Here is a 6,000-nt window from a genome sequence, read left to right on the forward strand (position 1 = left end):
CGTTACCTTGGTACTGCAATGATCTGGTTGTTTAGAAGCCAGCATGAAGACCTCGCGAGGAACAGGCGAGTAATCAGCTGATTGTTCACAAGTGACTGAGGGACGGGAAGATGGAGGAGCATCCCCTAAAAAAGACAAGCACACGGACAACAACACAGGCATACACCGAAAGAGGAGAGAGAAAGAAGCAGGCCAGCAAAAGAGAGCAAGGGAACCATGACATCTACTGAGGCCCATTTTTATTTGGTACATCGTATCACCAGATGTCAGTTTGTGATGTTAGATCCCAACTTGTCAGTGAAGAAATCTTTTTCCAAAGATATCAGCACAAACCAAAATCATTGTGTGGATTAAAAAGAGCAAATTGTTGAAGTTTGTGATGGATCATTCCATTTTCTGTTTGCACTTGTCAGATGTGTTGCAGGTATATAACCATGTGATCAGTCCATACAGCAGTGATCGTTACTACAAATGGGCCCATGTATAAGTGTGTAGATATTTCCTAATACATCATGGGTGATTTAACATAAATGATTCATTAAACACACATCTGTGAAAACATTTCTGATAAACTTTGCCTAATTTTATGTTATAGCAAATATAATTTAAAAATTAAAACAAGAATGTTTGAATCTGACCACAAACTTTTGAGCAGTAGTGTGTGTTGTATGCATGTGTCTGTCTGTATCTGATCAGGATTTTGTCATCAGTTTCAACAAAACGCTCATTTTTTAGCTGTTTCTATCATCAAAATTGAGTTGGAGTGTTTTAACTCTGATGGCAATCTCTCCCTAACAAGTCCACTTTATTGCGTGCTCATTTTCTCGTATTAGTTGCTCATACATATATAATTAGGAAACATGCATTAAGTCAGTAGTCCTCAACCTTTTTTGCGCCACGGACCGGTTTATGCCCAACAATATTTTCACGGACGGGCCTTTAAGGTGTCGCGGATAAATACAACAAAATAAAACTAGTACCGGTACCGGAAAAAAAGAAGATTTATTTATAACACACTTGAAAAGACCCAGGGACACCGAGTTAACGATAAAAACGATAACAAAATAATGCTGAATACCGATAAAAACCCTGAAAACCATACATTTCACACCTGAGCCTCAACTCTCGCGGCCCGGTACCAAACGACTCATGGACCGGCACCGGTCCGAGGCCCGGGGGTTGGGGACCGCTGCATTAAGTGCACTAATTTCTCACACTTATCAGTGGCTCATGGTTGCTTAAGGCCTATGTCTGTACTTGACCACAGAGGCAGAGCATCATTCAACCTGCCAGCTGCCTATCTTGGGAGCTTTTCAGGGATGACAGACTCCACTTTCTCTGCAGCAAGACAGCTCATAACTTTTTTACAGTGTCTCCCTGTCCTCAGACTTCTATATATTCTTCTGTAATAGATAACTATACACTATCATTGCAATCTACACTACAGCTCAAAGGTTTGAAGTCAGTTTTCACCTGGTTTATAACCATGTGATCTGTCCACACAGCAGTGATGGTTACTAAAAATGGGCCCATGTATTTGTGTGTAGACATTTCCTAATGCATCATGGGTGATTTAACATAAATGATTCATTAAACACACATCTGTGAAAACATTTCTGATAAACTTTGCCTAATTTTATGTTATAGCAAATATAATTTTAAAATTAAGACAAGAATGTTTGAATCTGACCACAAACTTTTGAGCAGTAGTGTGTGTTGTATGCATGTGTCTGTCTGTATCTGATCAGGATTTTTTCATCAGTGTCAACAAAACGCTCATTTTTTAGCTGTTTCTATCATCAAAATTGAGTTGGAGTGTTTTAACTCTGATGGCAATCTCTCCCTAACAAGTCCACTTTATTGCGTGCTCATTTTCTCCTATTAGTGGCTCACACGTATATAATTAGGAAACATGCATTAAGTCAGTAGTCCTCAACCTTTTTTGCGCCACGGACCGGTTTATGCCCAACAATATTTTCACGGACGGGCCTTTAAGGTGTCGCGGATAAATACAACAAAATAAAACTAGTACCGGTACCGGAAAAAAAGAAGATTTATTTATGACACACTTGAAAAGACCCAGGGACACCGAGTTAACGATAAAAACGATAACAAAATAACTCTGAATACCGATAAAAACCCTGAAAACCATACATTTCACAACTGAGCCTCAACTCTTGCGGCCCGGTACCAAACGACTCACGGACCGGCACCTTTCCGAGGCCCGGGGGTTGGGGACCGCTGCATTAAGTGCACTAATTTCTCACACTTATCAGTGGCTCATGGTTGCTTAAGGCCTATGTCTGTACTTGACCACAGAGGCAGAGCATCATTCAACCTGCCAGCTGCCTATCTTGGGAGCTTTTCAAGGATGACAGACTCCACTTTCTCTGCAGCAAGACAGCTCATAACTTTTTTACAGTGTCTCCCTGTCCTCAGACTTCTATATATTCTTCTGTAATAGATAACTATACACTATCATTGCAATCCACACTACAGCTCAAACGTTTGAAGTCAATTTTCACCTGGTTTATAACCATGTGATCTGTCCACACAGGAGTGATTGTTTCTAAAATTTGGCGCACGTATAAGTGTGTTGACATTTCCTAATGCATCATGGGTGATTTAACTTCAATGATTAATTAAACAAACATCTGTGAAAACATTTATGATCATTTTCATGTAATATTATGTTAAAAGTAAATGTAACTTATTAATTAAAAAGACGACAGTTTGAATCTGACCACAAACCTTTGAGCAGTAGTGTGTGTTGTATGCATGTGTCTGTCTGTATCTGATCAGGATTTTGTCATCAGTGTCAACAAAACGCTCATTTTTTAGCTGTTTCTGTCATCAAAATTGAGTTGGAGTGTTTTAACTCTGATGGCAATCTCTCCCTAACAAGTCCACTTTATTGCGTGCTCATTTTCTCCTATTAGTGGTTCATAGGAGTCTAACTAATGAACTGTATGCATGTTTCCTAATCTGTCACACTTATCAGTGGCTCATGGTTGCTTAAGGCCTATGTCTGTACTTGACCACAGAGGCAGAGCATCATTCAACCTGCCAGCTGCCTATCTTGGGAGCTTTTCAAGGATGACAGACTCCACTTTCTCTGCAGCAAGACAGCTCATAACTTTTTTACAGTGTCTCCCTGTCCTCAGACTTCTATATATTCTTCTGTAATAGATAACTATACACTATCATTGCAATCTACACTACAGCTCAAACGTTTGAAGTCAATTTTCACCTGGTTTATAACCATGTGATCTGTCCACACAGGAGTGATGGTTACTAAAAATGGGCCCATGTATAAGTGTGTAGACATTTCCTAATGCATCATGGGTGATTTAACATAAATGATTCATTAAACACACATCTGTGAAAACATTTCTGATAAACTTTGCCTAATTTTATGTTATAGCAAATATAATTTTAAAATTAAGACAAGAATGTTTGAATCTGACCACAAACTTTTGAGCAGTAGTGTGTGTTGTATGCATGTGTCTGTCTGTATCTGATCAGGATTTTGTCATCAGTTTCAACAAGACGCTCATTTTTTAGCTGTTTCTATCATCAAAATTGAGTTGGAGTGTTTTAACTCTGATGGCAATCTCTCCCTAACAAGTCCACTTTATTGCGTGCTCATTTTCTCCTATTAGTTGCTCATACGTATATAATTAGGAAACATGCATTAAGTCAGTAGTCCTCAACCTTTTTTGCGCCACGGACCGGTTTATGCCCAAAAATATTTTCACGGACCGGCCTTTAAGGTGTCGTGGATAAATACAACAAAATAAAACTAGTACCGGTACCGGAAAAAAAGAAGATTTATTCATAACACACTTGAAAAGACCCAGGGACACCGAGTTAACGATAAAAACGATAACAAAATAACTCTGAATACCGATAAAAACCCTGAAAACCACACATTTCACACCTGAGCCTCAATTCTCGCGGCCCGGCACCAAACGACTCACGGACCGGCACCGATCCGAGGCCCGGGGGTTGGGGACCGCTGCATTAAGTGCACTAATTTCTCAAACTTATCAGTGGCTCATGGTTGCTTAAGGCCTATGTCTGTACTTGACCACAGAGGCAGAGCATCATTCAACCTGCCAGCTGCCTATCTTGGGAGCTTTTCAAGGATGACAGACTCCACTTTCTCTGCAGCAAGACAGCTCATAACTTTTTTACAGTGTCTCCCTGTCCTCAGACTTGTATATGTTCTTCTGTAATAGATAACTATACACTATCATTGCAATCTACACTACAGCTCAAACGTTTGAAGTCAGTTTTCACCTGGTTTATAACCATGTGATCTGTCCACACAGGAGTGATTGTTTCTAAAATTTGGCGCACGTATAAGTGTGTTGACATTTCCTAATGCATCATGGGTGATTTAACTTCAATGATTAATTAAACAAACATCTGTGAAAACATTTATGATCATTTTCATGTAATATTATGTTAAAAGTAAATGTAAATTAATTAAAAGACAACTGTTTGAAACTGACCACAAACTTTTGAGCAGTAGTGTGTGTTGTATGCATGTGTCTGTCTGTATCTGATCAGGATTTTGTCATCAGTTTCAACAAGACGCTCATTTTTTAGCTGTTTCTATCATCAAAATTGAGTTGGAGTGTTTTAACTCTGATGGCAATCTCTCCCTAACAAGTCCACTTTATTGCGTGCTCATTTTCTCCTATTAGTTGCTCATACGTATATAATTAGGAAACATGCATTAAGTCAGTAGTCCTCAACCTTTTTTGCGCCACGGACCGGTTTATGCCCAACAATATTTTCACGGACGGGCCTTTAAGGTGTCGCGGATAAATACAACAAAATAAAACTAGTACCGGTACCGGAAAAAAAGAAGATTTATTTATAACACACTTGAAAAGACCCAGGGACACCGAGTTAACGATAAAAACGATAACAAAATAATGCTGAATACCGATAAAAACCCTGAAAACCATACATTTCACACCTGAGCCTCAACTCTCGCGGCCCGGTACCAAACGACTCATGGACCGGCACCGGTCCGAGGCCCGGGGGTTGGGGACCGCTGCATTAAGTGCACTAATTTCTCACACTTATCAGTGGCTCATGGTTGCTTAAGGCCTATGTCTGTACTTGACCACAGAGGCAGAGCATCATTCAACCTGCCAGCTGCCTATCTTGGGAGCTTTTCAGGGATGACAGACTCCACTTTCTCTGCAGCAAGACAGCTCATAACTTTTTTACAGTGTCTCCCTGTCCTCAGACTTCTATATATTCTTCTGTAATAGATAACTATACACTATCATTGCAATCTACACTACAGCTCAAAGGTTTGAAGTCAGTTTTCAGCTGGTTTATAACCATGTGATCTGTCCACACAGCAGTGATGGTTACTAAAAATGAGCCCATGTATTTGTGTGTAGACATTTCCTAATGCATCATGGGTGATTTAACATAAATGATTCATTAAACACACATCTGTGAAAACATTTCTGATAAACTTTGCCTAATTTTATGTTATAGCAAATATAATTTTAAAATTAAGACAAGAATGTTTGAATCTGACCACAAACTTTTGAGCAGTAGTGTGTGTTGTATGCATGTGTCTGTCTGTATCTGATCAGGATTTTTTCATCAGTGTCAACAAAACGCTCATTTTTTAGCTGTTTCTATCATCAAAATTGAGTTGGAGTGTTTTAACTCTGATGGCAATCTCTCCCTAACAAGTCCACTTTATTGCGTGCTCATTTTCTCCTATTAGTGGCTCACACGTATATAATTAGGAAACATGCATTAAGTCAGTAGTCCTCAACCTTTTTTGCGCCACGGACCGGTTTATGCCCAACAATATTTTCACGGACCGGCCTTTAAGGTGTCGCGGATAAATACAACAAAATAAAACTAGTACCGGTACCGGAAAAAAAGAAGATTTATTTATGACACACTTGAAAAGACCCAGGGACACCGAGTTAACGATAAAAACGATAACAAAATAAC

The sequence above is a fragment of the Aulonocara sp. 'chitande type north' Nkhata Bay genome, linkage group LG7, assembly GCF_057382095.1.
Source record: "Aulonocara sp. 'chitande type north' Nkhata Bay isolate Kocher_YH1m ecotype deep benthic linkage group LG7, A_spYH_male_GT1.1, whole genome shotgun sequence".
In the NCBI taxonomy this organism is placed as follows: Eukaryota; Metazoa; Chordata; class Actinopteri; order Cichliformes; family Cichlidae; genus Aulonocara; species Aulonocara sp. 'chitande type north' Nkhata Bay.